The sequence below is a fragment of the Stenella coeruleoalba genome, assembly GCF_951394435.1.
Source record: "Stenella coeruleoalba genome assembly, chromosome: 1".
In the NCBI taxonomy this organism is placed as follows: Eukaryota; Metazoa; Chordata; class Mammalia; order Artiodactyla; family Delphinidae; genus Stenella; species Stenella coeruleoalba.
In genome coordinates, this window is record NC_137169.1 from 68,669,359 (window position 1) to 68,686,255 (window position 16,897).

The window sequence follows — 16,897 nt, forward strand, 5'->3', positions numbered from 1 at the left end:
TTGCAAAAGAGATTGGATAGAAAATCTAAAAATGTATTTGACCATAAGGGAGGTATTCTGTAGCAATAAGATGCTTTGAAGGCACTTTAATCTCAATATATGTGTCACAGGACAAAAACAGATAAATCACGGTGGCATGATGGTATAATTTAAAAGGGATATTTTGGAAGGAGCTGTCAGTGCTATTTTTAATAGTAAATTTTCAATCTTAGATGAATTTTTTTACTACCAAGGACATGAGTTAAAAGTAGCTTCAAATCTCAATATCTAAATCAATATTTAACAGAAAGTACAATAATTATAATTTCCATGCATGACTTCAGATAGTTACATGGTATATATAAGACAGGCTATCACGGTATACTTGTCAAAGAGGACCTCATCAGTACCAGTTGTTTCCAAATTACAGTGGGGGAAATGCACCGCAAAGCACGTGAAAAACAATCCATTGATATACAGGAAAACTGTTAACATTTCTTCACTTATAAATACCTTTTCCTTTTTACAGTTCAGCAGTTATTGATCATAATGTAGAAGGCTATAATTTATAAGTAAATGTATATATATATTGGATGTGCAGTCTAAAAATTCTAATTTACAGCATGAACAGAGTCAAAAAAATCACCATTATTAATTAGAATGGGATTGATTTCCATGTCAATTCTAATTATCTGGTAGTTGTTGATCAGTACACTGTTTTGAGAAAATTCCAAGGCAATGTTCAGTCAGTGTCGGTAAGGGATACTGCTATGGATTGAATATTTGTATCTCTCCAAAATTCATATATTGAAGCCCCAATCCCAGTGTGATGGTATGTGAATGTGCGGCTTTGGGGAGGTAATTAGTTCATGAGGGTGGAGCCCTCACGAATGGGATTGGCACTCTTTTAATTGGATGAAGGGACTAAAGTGTCCCTTCTCTACCAAGTGAGAGTATCAACAAAAACTGGCCATCTGTAAACCAGGAAGAGTGTTCTCTCCAAGCATCTACTCTGCTGGCACACTGATCGTGAATTTTCCAGCCTCTGGCATAAATGTTTGATGTTTAAGCCACTCAGTATATGGCATTTGTTATGGCAGCCAGAATTGATTAAGACAGAAATCATGACAGTTATCTATGGGAGAAAACAGGAAGCATGGCATCATTGGAATGGTAATCTGGCATCCTGCTCTAGGCACTGGCAAATAATACTGCTTGCTTAATTTATGTGGATAATTTCTTTGTTTCTATCATTTCCTTTTCAATATTCCAAGACTCCTGTCATTTTCCTAGATAAGCCACATTTATTCCCTCTTCCGTCCCCCACCACTCAAGGATTTGAAATAGCATATGAGGATGCTCTAGATGACAAACCTGTGCCTGTGTCTACAAGTAAGCCAGAATCTTTTGTTCTAAACCCTCACGTTAGCCTCACGTTTTCTCTGCTCAAAATCCCACCCATTTTTATCTTCATTGAACCTATTCTTTCTTCTAGTCTTTTCTCTCATCTTCTACTCTTTTTCTGCTCAATTCTTTCCAACAGCCTTTATATTTGGTCAATTTCCACAGTGGCTTTTTTGTTTACTTTCACAGCTATACTACTTAAAATAATTTCTTCACTTCTCAGGCACTACTCAACCCATTCTCGATTGGATTCAGTCACCAAAATTTCACCAAAGTAGTTCTTGCTAATGCCACCATTGATCTCTATATTAAAACAGTTATTGAGTGTTTTTAATTTTCATTGGGCCTTTCAGTAGCATTTGAAACTGTGAACTCTTCTTCTTTCGTGCAATACCCATTCCCTTAGTTTTAACAATAACACACAAGTTTTCCCTTCCTGTAAGGCCACATTTCTAAATTCCTTACATCAATTTTCCTTTCTCTGCTGATTAAAGATTTGAGCTTAGTTCTTCTTTATTTTCATTCGATGATCTCTTTTATGTCATCTCTATAGGTAATCATATTTACTTCCATGGTTTCCATTAACACCAACATTCTGCTAATGATTCCAAAAATTTTCTGTCTATTCAAGACTTCTCTAAGTTCCAGACCAAAATGTACTGTTGTCTCTACTTAGATGTATGAATAGCATGACAGTGATACCATACAAAACAAAACTAATGATTTTTCTCCATATATATTTCCTTTTCTCATCAAATGCATCAATATTCACCCAATTGTTCATACTACAAACCTAAGAGATATCCTTCACATCTCTCTGTCTCTCACCTGGAACATCCAATTCATCATCAAGACCTATAGATGTCTATATTTTAAATATCACTCCTATCTGTTTTCTTCCATCTTTTTGGTCACTAATTTTGACTAAGCCAAAATTCACTATCCCCGACCCATGAGATATCCTCCACTTGCTGAGCCTGCTTCCACACTTTGCTGGCCTTCAATTCATTTACTTTGTAGAAGAAAAGGTGAATATCTGAAAATAGAATCCATTTTTTTCTATGGATAACATCAGGGCCCTACATAATATGACCACTGGCCTACATTTTAGATACATGTTCTACAACTATAGCATTTCACTAACTACTTCAGCAACTTATATTTGTTCTTAGAATTTGTATTTCCTTATCGTTCATTACAGCTTTCATATGTGCATACAATGCTCATTCCTACCTGCCATTTCTATCCTCAAGCACATGCTTCATCAAACTAATTCCCAGCTCAACTCTCAGTTTAAACATTGTCTCCTTATGAAGCTTCCATGATCACTGGAACCACTCAAATGATTAAGTAATCATTGTGTAATAGTGGTTTTAATGTTTTTCTATCTTTCTAGAATCCATAACAGCCACATATACTTATTCACTGCTTTATATTTAACCCTACAAAGTGCCTATCACATCATAGGTGCTCAACACGTATTTTTTGAGTGAATGAATGCATGAATTAATGAATGGTAAACTATATAAAAGAGCACATGATTTGATTCAACCTTATTGCTCTATCATTAAAAAAGGTAATCTACATTAATTACAGTATGGATTTTTAAATTTATGATAAGCTATCATCATATTCTTTAAAATATTTTTAATAGCAGCTGCATTTTTTGTGTGTCTGTAATTTAGAAATATTGAAAAATTAGAATGAAAGTTACAAATGTATTAGAACTTAAAATTTTAAAAAAATTAAAAGTGAAGAATTATGACATAACCTGATACTTTCTTGCCAAGTTACAAAATAAAAGTAATAAAAAAATAAATGTTATTATATTAAGGGTTTAAACACTTTATCACATTTTTTAAAAGTTAAATTCATCATCAGCTCCTTGACAATAATTTTGAAATGACAAGTTTAAAAAAAATAGAGAGGATTAAATTTAGACTTAGGAGAGACTGATAGAGATTTTCACCACTGGCCAAGTGCTATGATGTTTGTTTTGACTTTTTTTTTGCGCGATACGTGGGCCTCTCACTGTTATGGCCTCTCCCGCTGCAGAGCACAGGCTCCGGACACGCAGGCTCAGCCTCCATGGCTCACGGGCCCAGCCGCTCTGTGGCATGTGGGATCTTCCCAGACCGGGGCACGAACCCGTGTCCCCTGCATCGGCAGGCGGACTCTCAACCACCGCGCCACCTGGGAAGCCCTGTTTTGACTTTTAAAAAATATTTATTTGAGATTTAGTTTCAGAAAGATGACTTTTCATTCTTAATCAAATGAATTTGTATTTAGCTTACTTTTCATTTATTGGAAAGTTTTCCAAGAAAGTAAAGATGGTTCAAATGCAGTGAGTAAATACTTGATCATCTTGGGGTGACATAAGTTAAACCATAACTCAGAAATGTTGAACTTAATAAAGGTGTCTTGACACATTTTCACTCAAATCTATCCTCATTCAGAATGAGATGTTAATTTGATGAATGCTTGAACAGCCTTGGAAGAGCAGAATCATAATAGAGTAATTCAAATCATTCCTCTCAACGAGTTCTTGTCAATGAACACATGTCATTTCTCCAAAGCACTGAAAATCCTGATAGCTGCTGTCCTAGGAGGTTATTCCATGGATCCTTGATTTCCCTCAGAGTTTAAGACTCTACCTAGAGATTATATTGAAATTCCCATCCTTGAAACAAAGTTGTGCCAAATATTTCATCTTTCCATTCTGCAGAATTATTTTCTTTATATTTCTTTCAGAATGATCTTATTCAATGGCAAATGAATCATTATTATATATAAGCATCATATATATGTGATCTTGTTATTATATATAATGATCTTATTGTTCATATACACACATAGATATATTTCTCTATTCAAATAAGCTTTAAGCTAAAGTATCCTGCAAGTCTTTTTTAAAAATTGCATAATAATAATTAAAAGAAACCTCATATATTGGGACTTCCCTGGTGGCACGGTGGATAAGACTCCATGCTCCCAATGCAGGGGGCCGGGTTCAATCCCTGGTCAGGGAATTAAGTCCCACATGCATGTCTCAACTAAGAGGCCACAGGCTGTAAATAAGATTCCGCATGCTTCAACTAAGACGTCTGCATGCCGCAATGAAGACTGAGTGTGCCACAACTAAGACCTGGTGCAGCCAAAATAAATTAAATAAATAAATATTTAAATTAAAAAAAGAAACCTCATATAGAGAAATATCTATTTTTCTGTGTATCTGTTTATCAGTGTTCATTTTTTTGTTTTGTTTTTTAATTTTTATTGAAATATAGTTGATTTATAATCCTCATATACTTTTTTCTTTAATATAAGCATTTTTTTTTTTTTTTTTTTGTGGTACGTGGGCCTCTCACTGTTGTGGCCTCTCCTGTTGTGGAGCACAGGCTCCGGACGCACAGGCTCAGCGGCCATGGCTCACGGGCCCAGCTGCTCCGCAGCATGTGGGATCTTCCCGGACCAGGGCATGAACCCGTGTCCCCTGCATCAGCAGGCGGACTCTCAACCAGTGCACCACCAGGGAAGCCCTAAGCATTTTTTTTTTTTAATATAAGCATTCTTAAGGTCACTTTTCCATAAGCTATGAGAATGTCCCCAGAGCATTTTCTCTGGTTCTCTTATATGCTTGTGGGTTTTTATTTGTTTGTTTCCATTTTATTTTTCTTTTTTAATTGAAAGTTGCAAAAGCTTAACATTAGGATCAGGCAAAATCTTATATTCATTTCCCATACCAGCAGCTTCACTTCCAGAAGGTTAAGAGTCATAAGGGTTTAAAGCTTCATCTACCACAAAGGTTCTCAATTCTTCATGCACTTTAGCATCACCTGGGGAGTTTAAACAACTCCCAATGCTTCTGTGCCACTGCCACCAGAGATTCTGATTGGCCATGGATGGGGCCCAGGAATGGCAATTTAGAAGCTCCAGAGTGTATTCTAATATGTAAGCAGGGTTGAGAAGCTCTCTCTTTATTATTTTTTTATTTTGGGGGGGGGGGGTCTTTTAACATCCTTTACATTTTATACAATCTTCATATACTTTTAAATAGCTAATTTCAATGGGAGATTTGTTAAGCCAAAGAAAAATATTTAGAGTTTCATAATATGTAGATTTGTTCAAGTTTTCATGTAAATCCTGTGTTTTCAAGCAATATTAATTTATTACTCAACTATGATAAATATTCACAGTAAGTGGACTAAACTGTTTTCTCAGAATTTACACTTTTAAATGTTTCCTACTGTACTTAATATCCTCCACTAGGTACCACATCTTCAATGCTAAACATTTTATATTATATATGCCAATAAATTATAAAAATAATTTATTGGCATATATATATATATATATATATATATATATATATATATATATATATATATAAATTTGAAAGCAATTAGTTCCTAAATATTCTTTTTAAATGTGCTTCTACTTTAAATTCAGTATTCCACCAAGCTGACCAGGTGATTGGTACAAAGGTAATTTAATGAAAATTGCTCTTTAAAGAAAGCTTACTTCACAAAGGCCAGTGATGGGTGTTGACATGATGTGATTTCTGCCCAGTGCTCTGAATGTCAAAGTGAAGAAATTCAATGAAGCTTGGGTAAATGGTGGGAGTAACTATGACTCTCTTCAGGTAGCCAAATACCTTGTCATCTAATTAGTGGTGCACATGAATGGATGAATGAGATTCCCACTGTCCCTACCTACTATCCAGCGAAAACACAACCAAGGGAACAGGCTTGGTGGAATCAGAGGAGAAAGAAGACCCTGTAGAGCTTAACTCTAGTCTGGCATGGTGAAAAGAATGAGAGATGTAGAATAAGTGGGAGGCCCCTGGCACACTCCGGTCCCCGTGAGAGGGTGGGGCGGGGTCCACCGGACTTGCAGGCTGCCAGTGAAATACCAGTACTCTGGTCGTTTTTTCACTGACCTGGTGAGGTGGGGGGGAGGGGGGCTAGCCCCGAGGGGCTTTTGCTTCTGGAACCAAGTGCCCGGCCACACTCTAGCCATGAGTGACCCACTCCAGGGACAGTGCCAGGTGGGGAGTTTGACTGGGGTGGTACAACTGTCAAATGGTAATGTAGGTGTCCTAAGGGGAGTTCAGGGAGGACGGAAACTTCTTGTGGAGCAGAAGGGCAAAAGTTCACTTGATCTTGATTTTCAGTATGAATACAGAGCATGAAGGTGGGGCCTCAAAATTCTTCTGACCTTTGGGGTTTTAAGCAGGAGGTGTCTGAAAAATTACCACAAGGATAATTGACAGTAACACAATAATAGTAGGGAACTTTAACACCCCACTTACAACAATGGACAGATTATCCAAACAGAAAATAAATAAGGAAACACAAAGTTTAAATGACACATTAGACCAGATGGACTTAATTGATACTTATAGGACATTCCATCCAAAAACAACAGAATACACTTTCTTCGCAAGTGCATGTGGAACATTATGCAGGATAGATCACATCTTGGGTCACAAATTAAGCATAGGTAAATTTAAGAAAACTGAAATCACATCAAGCATCTTTTCCGACCACAACGCTATGAGACTAGATATCAATTACAGGAAAAAAAACTGTGAAAAATACAAATACATGGAGGCTAAACAACATGCTACTAAATAACCAAGAAATCACTGAAGAAATCAAAGAGGAAATCAAAAAATACCCAGAAACAAATGACAATGAAATATGACAACCCAAAAATTATGTGATGCAGCAAAAGCAGCTCTAAGAGGGAAGTTTATAGCAATACAATCCTACCTCAAGAAACAAGAAAAAATCTCAAATAACCCAAGCTTACACCTAAAGCAATTAGAGAAAGAAGAACAAAAAACCTCAAAGTTAACAGAAGGAAAGAAATCATGAAGATCAGACCAGAAATAAATGAAAAAGAAATGAAAGAAACAATAGCAAAGATCAATAAAACTATAAGCTGGTTCCTTGAGAACTGGTAAACCATTAGCCAGACTCATCAGGAAAAAAAGGGAGAAGACTCAAATCAACAGAATTAGAAACGAAAAAGAAGTAACAACTGACAATGCAGAAATACAAAGCAACTATATGCCAGTAAAATGGACAACCTGGAAGAAATGGACAAATATTTATAAAAGTACCACCTTCCAGAATGAATCAGGAAGAAATAGAAAATATGAACAGACAAATCACAAGCACTGAAACTGAAGCAGTGATTAAGAATCCTCCAATAAACAAAAGTCCACGGCCAGATGGCTTCACAGGTGAATTCTATCAAACATTTAGAGAAGAGCTAACACCCATCCTTTTCAAACTCTTCCAAAATACAGTAGAGGGAGGAATACTCCCAAACTCATTCCACGAGGCAACCATCACCCTGATACCAAAACCAGAAAAAAGATGTCACAAAAAAAGAAAATTACAGACCAATATCCCTGATGAACATAGATGCAAAAATCCTCAACAAAATACTAGCAAACAGAATCCAACAGCACATTAAAAGGATCATACACCATGATCAAGAGGGGTTTATCCCAGGAATGCAAGGTTTCTTCAATATATGCAAATCAATCAATGTGATACACCATACTAACAAATTGAAGGAGAAAAACCATACGATAATCTCAATAGATGCAGAAAAAAGTTTTGACAAAATTTAACACCTATTTATGATAAAAACCCTCCAGAAAGTGGGCATAGAGGGAACCTACCTCAACATACTAAAGGCCATATATGACAAACCCACTGCCATCATTCTCAATGGTGAAAAACTGAAAGCATTTCTTTTAATATCAGGAAAAGACAAGACTGCCCACTCTCACCACTATTATTCAACATAATTTTGGAAGTTTTAGCCATGGCAATCAGAGAAGAAAAAGCAATAAAAGGAATCCAAATTGGAAAAGAAGAAGTAAAACTGTCACTGTTTGCAGATGACATGATACTATACATAGAAAATCCTAAAGATGCCACCAGAAAACTACTAGAGCTAATCAATGAATTTGGTAAAGTAGCAGGATACAAAATCAATGCACAGAAATCTCTTGCATTCCTATACACTAACAATGAAAAATCTGAAAGAGAAATTAAGGAAACACTCCTATTTACCATTGCAACAAAAATAATCAAATACCTAGGAATAAAACTACCTAAGGAGTGCTCGCTTTGGCAGCACATATACTAAAATTGGAACGATACAGAGAAGATTAGCATGGCCCCTGCACAAGGATGACACGCAAATTTGTGAAGCGTTCCATATTTTTTGATGACCATAGTGGTAGTCTGCACCTGGTCCTCCTTGTGGCATTTCTAAAAGAAACCCCTGCAAAGATTCACCTTGTTGACTAACAGGTAAAATAAAAGAAAATATTCTAGAGGAAATAATACCAACAGGACTAAAAAAAAAAGTGCCGCCAAAAAGTGAAGAGTCTGCTCTTCCAGGGGAAAGTGCAGTGAAACATGGTATATTTGTAAAAGATGTTCTGTTCCCCTGCACAGAGGTGCCTGCTATACTGCCTATCACACTCTAACAAAATATTAGTATGCTTTAGTAAGACACGTACAAAGTTTCAAATAAATACATTAAGTACAAAAAAAAAAAAAACTACCTAAGGAGGCTAAAGATCTGTATGCAGAAAACTATAAGACACTGGTGAAAGAAATTAAAGATGATACAAACAGATGGAGAGATATACCATGTTCCTGAATTGGAAGAATCAACACTGTGAAAAGGACTATACTCCCCAAAGCAATCTACAGATTCAATGCAATCCCTATCAAATTACCAATGGCATTTTTCACAGAACTAGAACAAAAAATTTTGCAATTTGTATGGGAACACAAAAGAACCCGAATTGCCAAAACAATCTTGAGAAAGTAAAACGGAGCTGGAGGAATCAGGCTCCCTGACTTCAGATTATACTACAAAGCTACAGTAATCAAGAGAGTATGGTACTGGCACAAAAACAGAAATATAGATCAGTGGAACAGGATAGAAGCCCAGAGATAAACTCACGCACATATCGTCACCTTATCTTTGACAAAGGAGGCAAGAATATACAATGGAGCAAAGACAGCCTCTTCAATAAGTGGTGCTGGGAAAACTGGACAGCTACATTAAAAGGATGAAATCAGAACACTTCCTAACACCATACACAAAAATAAACTCAAATTGTATTAAAGACCTAAATGTAAGGCCAGACATTATAAAACTCTTAGAGGAAAACATAGGCAGAACACTCTATGACATAAATCACAGCAAGATCCTTTTCGACTCACCTTCTAGAATAATGGAAATAAAAACAAAACTAAACAAATGGGACCCAGTGAAACTGCAAAGCTTTTGCACAGCAAAGGAAACCATAAAGAAGACAAAAAGACAACCATCAGTATGGGAGAAAATATTTGCAAATGAAGCAACTGACAATGGATTAATTTCCAAAATATACAAGCAGCTCATGAAGCTCAATATCAAAAGAAAAAAACAACCTAATCCAAAAATGGGCAGAAGACCTAAATAGACATTTCTCAAAGAAGACATACAGATGGCCAACAAACACATGAAAAGATGTTCAACATCTCTAATCATTAGAGAAATGCAAATCAAAACCACAATGAGGTATTACCTCCCACCAGCCAGAATGGCCATCATCAAAAAACCTAGAAAGGATAAATGCTGGAGAAGGTGCAGAGAAAAGGGAACCCTTATGCACTGTTGGTGGGAATGTAACTTGATACAGTCACTATGAAGAACTATTTGGAGATTACTTAGAAAACTAAAAATAGAATTACCCTATGACCCAGCAATCCCACTACTGGGCATATGCCTGAGAAAACCATAATTCAAAAAGATACATGTAACACAATGTTCATTGCAGCACTATTTACAATAGCTAGGATATGGAAATAACCTAAATGTCCATCGACAGAATGGATAAAGAAAATGTGGCACATACATATGATGGAATATTACTCAGCCATAAAAAGGAACGAAATTAAGTTATTTGTAATGAGGTGGATAGACCTAGAGTCTGTTATACAGAGTAAAGTAAGTCAGAAAGAGAAAAACAAATACCGTATGCTAATGCATATATATGGAATGTAGAAAAATGGTAGTGATGAATCTAGTGGTAGGGCAGAAATAAAGATGGAGACATTGAGAATGGACTTGAGGGCACAGTGGGGAAGGGGAGGCTGGGACGTAAGTGAGAGAGTAGTACTGACATACATACACTAACAAATGTAAAATGGATGGCTGGTGGAAGCTGCTGCATAGGGAGATCAGCTCGGTGCTTTGTGACCACCTAGAGGCATGGAATAGGGAGTGTGGGAGGAAGGCTCAAAAGGGAAGGTATATGGGGATATGTGTATGCATACAGCTGATTCACTTTGTTGTTCGGCAGAAACTAACACCACATTGTGAAGCAATTATACTCCAATAAAGATGTATTTAAAAAAAAAGAAAGCTTACTAATAAGTAAATTATTAATTTTTTTCCCCTTCAGACACAGAAAGCCTAAAATGTAAGTTGAGGATTAATAAACTATTAGCAAATAGGGACTAATATACCCTTATTCTAGGTATATGGTTAAGTGCTCATATGTGTTGCTGTTCGTGGAATTTAGGAAAAGCAGAAGAGCACCTTGTTATAACATAACTGCCTAGATGATTTTCATCTGGTTTTCTGGATAGTTTGGGAAAGTAGAAAAAGAATGAACCTATCCAAAACAATGTGGCAGAAAGTGACTGACAGATTTACATTAATAACAGTTCACTTACTGAGGCCTTTCTATATGGCCAGTATCATAACTAAATGCTATATTTTTATTAGCTTCTTTTATCCTCAAAAATATTTTGAAGTTGATAAGACTATTTATATACCAAAGACATAGCAACTGGTCCAAATAGGACAGCTAGCAAATGATGGAACCAGGATCCGATCCCAGGGATGCCTTCCTCAGAAGCTCTGCTTCTTCTATAGCTCTGCTTCTTTGGATCGATCTTGGTTCAAAGTGTCAATAGTGTCTGAATCTAAAAAGTTGAGGTACAGATTTTCAAAGCAGGTCTCCATTATAATGCTTCATCTGCTGAAATCTACTTTGAAATAAACTATAGCCATTTTTTCCCCTCCTATATTATTTGTACTTGGTATTCCAGATTTGAATACTTACCGTATGTCAAAATTTTGCTTTAAATTCTATTCTCTAAGTGCGTCATATTTGTAAGTGTGTCATTCGGTTTTAATATTGTTGTAAGGACAATTTCTTTTCAATTAATAAAGGAACTGATCTGCAAATATTAAGGCATTAGTAGTAGTAAGTCCTTGGATCATAATTTATGAATCGCTGGAATCTTTTTTTGAAAACTGTATCTCCAGTAATCAATAAGACTTAAGTTTTCTTTTCTAAACACAATAAAGTGTATTATGGGTTATAATCTAAAACCTTGCTTAAATTCATATTAACTTCATACTTCTTTATTCTTAAAGCAACCATCTGATTGTTTAAAAGGATAAGTATAAAGAGATTATTGACTATAAAACAACAATTACTGCCTCTATTGAAAATTTTCTGACATATTTGTCTACTAATCAACTGAAATTCAAAGTCCAAAACATATTTAAAAAAACAGTCTTCTCCACATAGTATTCCATTATGAAACTGCTGCAGGGAACATAACATTCGTTGAACAAACACAACACTATAATCAAGCATCTGCTTGCTTTCCTGCATTGCATATACAACAGAGATTTGTTGTACTATTTTTAGTATTCTCAATAGATTTCTGTGTTTATAAAGGTCCAGAAATTATCTTCAGAACAGATCCTCCATACGGCACCAGGAAACCTAGCATAAGAACCTTTCTGACACAAAGGATATAGAACTCTCTTACTTCAAAATATCAAAATTTTTCCACAAATACAAAACTATCAAGCAAGTGTCAGGACCACCTCAACTTCTGTTCAGTCTCGTCAAAATTGATTTAGTTGTCTGCACAAGTCAACTTTAATTATCAAAAGTGTACAAAAAACAGCACATTTCTTCCCACTTAAATGTTAAACATGACTCCAGTGACATTTTTAATTACAAATTCTTTAAGACTCAGTATGTGTTCTTGATCTGCAGAGGGCTAACAGCATGATATCACTAAAGAAACATGACCCAAATTTTAGTTCTGAGGTTATATCCACAAAAGAGAAATAAAGTGGAGATGCCCACTTTTCTGCATAATTATTGCATATATAACTGACCTGGTGAGTCAACCCAAAGAATCTCAAGGAAAAAAAATATATATTTTGGTGTTCTTTGGTAAGATTTTACAAATTTCACAATTTGTTTGAACTCTCCTCTGCAATTCATTTTTTCCTCTGTAAATATATCCTGAGTTAACACCTGTTAAATAAGCTAGCATGTAAGACATGTAGAACACTGATAACCTGACTACCTTCATTCTACTGTAAGTTCTTAAAAACTACATTCTAAAATTCACTGAATAATTTAAATAACAAATAATTTTTATGTCTGTGCTCATGTGCACACATTCTTATTTTTGATTTTATAAATATAACCTTTAAAGTATTAGAAAATACAAAATACCACGTTAATCTATAAGGATAACACTCTTAAATGACTGCACCTTCAATATAGTGAAACAACTAAATATAATGTCAATTACATAAAAACCACTTGTTACGCCATAGAAGATTATTCAGACCCCACACAAAAGGTAGTTTCCTTCCCCATAATGGTAACAAAGTGATTAACTAGCAAGTTCAACATGAAGGAATGATATGGTTCCAAGTGTGTATGGTTTCTTAAACCTCGTCAAGGCATATTGCCAGATATTTCAATTAATGCGTAACAAGGTCACAAAATCAATTTCTTATCAGCTAAAAACACTCTTACAGTAAATTTTATTTTCAAACCATAATCTCTAAATTAAATCTGTGTCCCTAAAACATACAGTACAGAAACTCACTCATTGGGTTTTCCCCCTGATAGCATTTTCACAAAGGGCACAAGGCTTTGTATGCTATATATAGTCTACAATGTTTGGCTGGATTCTAATCTTCCTAGAGAATGTCTTTATCTTTTTCCATGGCAAATGAAGGACCAAAGTATTAATTTACTCCTTAAAATAAGTACAGGCTTTGAACAGTCTGGCATTCTATCTTCTAGCAATTTGTTTGGGAACTTTTAAACAGTTATAAAGAGAATCTCTGATACTGTATATTAATCCAGATTTCTTGGTAATATAAATTATCAGAACATAACATTGCGGGAAAAATCACATTAATACGGGAAATACCATTACCGTGCAGTAAATTCCATTTAAAGGGACTTGGCAGGAATCGAGCTTTTCAGGCCAATGACACTCAAAATAATCTCATTCTTAATGAAAACTCTTTGACTTGAATATAAAATACCATCGTCTATTATTCAGGTGCTGGAGTTCTTTCTCTATATTCCAATTTCTTTAAACAGAATGTTTTTTCCTCCTAAAATCCTTATTCTCACTCTACCCACAACTACACATGAGACTACAGTAATTTAAGTCCTGGTACCTTTTCCCTCAATGGCAATGGACCAAAATAGTTAAAGCAGCTGAAATGTATCAGTAATACTGCCTTAATTTTTTAATATCCAGAAAATCACAACTTTCAAGGCAGACAAATATGATCTGTTCTGTTTTTTAACGTTCCAAATGCTTGATACATTTATACAGATGCTGTATAATGTACACTACATAGTGGTATTATCTCATACAGCTGACCAACAAATTAAAAAATCGATTAATTATTAATTCAGATTCTTGGCACCAGTTTGATGGTTGGTAAAATATGGGATATAAAATCATATCTCAAGAAGACAAGAAGAAGAAATTATCTGAGATAATACATCAGAGTTCTTCAAAACATTTTTCCCACATCCTCCTAAACATATACTCTTTTAGTTGATTTCAGCACTGCTAGAGAGCATGAAAAGAATGTTTCCTAAATCAAGGAAGTGAATAACTCTTAGGAAGGGCTACAACACGTTTTTTAAAATTAAACACAACATTTTTGTAGATGAAGACAATATTTTCTTCATAATCTTTATATATTGGAGGTATTAAAATTCTAATGAAGTAATTTAAAGTTACAGAGATTAAGAATATTTTTTTCTTCCCAATTCATTCATGTGATAATTTATTCTATTTAATCAAATTTAGAGTTTGATAAAAAACAAAATAAAATTTGTCCTTCACTTTGTACATACTAATGCAAAAAAAGATAAAACTTCACCTTAAGTAGGTAACTGAAGAATAAATACAGCTTCATGTAATGTTGTATTTAAAAAGATTAGTTCATGGGAAAGAGTGATAAATGTGAGACAGATATTTTCAACAACACAGAATAAAATTCTGTTTTGAAATTAAAGAAAGAACAAAGTACTAATATGCTTAGAAATGAAAATATCATTTTTCTAAGTGCTAATAATTTCACAATTACTAGGATTTCTATGAAAACAGCATATGTGACACATCAGATGCAGAAAAAAAATACCATAGTCAATGTGACTCCTGGGACTCTGAAGATTAGGACCAGGGTGCTTCAAAAACAGGAGGTCATCACAAGGTATTAGTGCCAATATTGCAAATGTCCCTGCTTTAGGACATACTGCTTCCTAATTCAGGAAAATGTTCAAAAGAGCAATAGATAAGTTAATGGAAATTCAGTCTTGCACAGTTGATCACTCAAAATGAAATAGGGAAAGACAGTTTGGAGAAAACCAATGTGAAGTTTATTAAGCAAACTGATCATTCATGCACATTTCCTATCTGGCTATAATGGATAGTCTTTATTTACAGCAAAATATTTGGGATGGGATTATACCTAATGTAATCTTGCTATATGGGTCTCTTACAATGTATAGAATTCAAGCAAATCTAAGTGCTGATTCATGCAAGCAGGAATACCACCCACAATGTCTTAATAAATTCAGCATAGGCAAGGAACAATAAGAATGGGGCACCAACCAATCAGAGTAACCACTCAAAAACAATCCATAGTATTTTACAGATTGGATCCAAGGAATTTTGGTAGTTTCCAAGGATCCACTCAAGAATAAGAATTAGTTACTCTCCTCAAACAGCAGTCACTGTTGGGATTCCCCAGGCACTATTAAAAAGCAGGCATTCTCTATGTCTGTGTCTTTACTCCTGTCCTTGAGGACACGGGGAGGGGGAAGGGCAAGCTGGGATGAAGTGAGAGAGTGTCATGGACATATATACACTACCAAATGTAAAATCGATAGCTAGTGGGAAGCAGCTGCATAGCACAGGGAGATCAGCTCAGTGCTTTGCGACCACCTAGAGGGGTGGGATAAGGAGGGTGAGAGGGAGGCACAAGAAGGAAGGGATATGGGGATAGACGTATGCATATAGCTGATTCACTTTGTTATACAGAGGAAACTAACACAACATTGTAAAGCAATTATACTCCAATAAGGATGTTAAAAAAAAAAAAAGCAGGCAAACTCCATCAACACTTATTCCAATATCATGAATTGATGCAAAAGTAAAAAATGAATTATGAGAAGAAGATGAAAAAGCAAACAATTATTCTTAAAATATAGAAATAAGAAAGGCCTTGCAAAGAAAGTGACATGTGTATTGAGTTTTAGACAATGAATCTCAGTTTATAATTTTTCCAATATTGAAAGTGCCTGATTTATTTCCTGAGCACACACACAGCTGATTATCCTGTCCCATTTATTGTCTGACACAAAGTATTTTGATGCCTGGAACTATATGAAATCCTCAGAATGGAGAAATTTAGCTACAGGTTTCCAGCTGAGAAGACTGCCCCTCTGATCAAGTCCACTCTCAACATCCCTGGCTCATCACAGTTAAAAATAAACAATCATCAATGTTCTTTTGAAATTGCAACACAAGGACAAGTTCTATTTTGTAGCATTTTGTTCCAGATTGTTCATTAAATGGTACTTATAAAATCAAATCAATCATAACCCTCCTCCCCACATAACGAATATGTGTATCCTTTTATTCAAAAGGGGTTCTCTCAACTGCATACAACAGTGACTAAACCTTTCCCAGAGGGGAGCAAATATAAAAATCAAGGTTTATAGCCTTCTTGTTCCTTTTTTTATGATTCAGGTGACTCTGATATAGCACTTCTCCTGCTGATCATTTTCTATGTAATACCTTACTTTTTAGCACTCTAATACAGGGGGTTCACTGAAGATTCGTCCAGAAGTTCCTTTCAAAGGAGGAAATCACCAGAGAAAACAATAATGGAAATAATGGAAAATAAGTTTTATTTATGTGCCTGCCTCTACTGATTTGTAACATCTGCCTGGAGAAGAACTTTGAGGTCACATCCTGGTTCAGCAGAAAAGAATATCATGATGGTGTTATGGCCATGAATAGGGAGAAGGTAGCACAAGCAGTAGATGAAAGCCTCACCTGCATTGGTCATGCCAGCTCCAGAGATCGCAGTAAAAAGAAGGGTAGTAGAGTGGAAAGTG

At 35.3% G+C, this 16,897-nt stretch overlaps 1 protein-coding gene across 3 annotated transcripts in view; it reads right to left on the reverse strand.

Annotated features, from left to right (window-relative positions):
- Positions 1 to 16,897, reverse strand: part of ADGRL4 (adhesion G protein-coupled receptor L4) — a 121,913-nt gene that overhangs the window by 91,802 nt on the left and 13,214 nt on the right. The gene's annotated exons all lie outside the window — the stretch shown is intronic.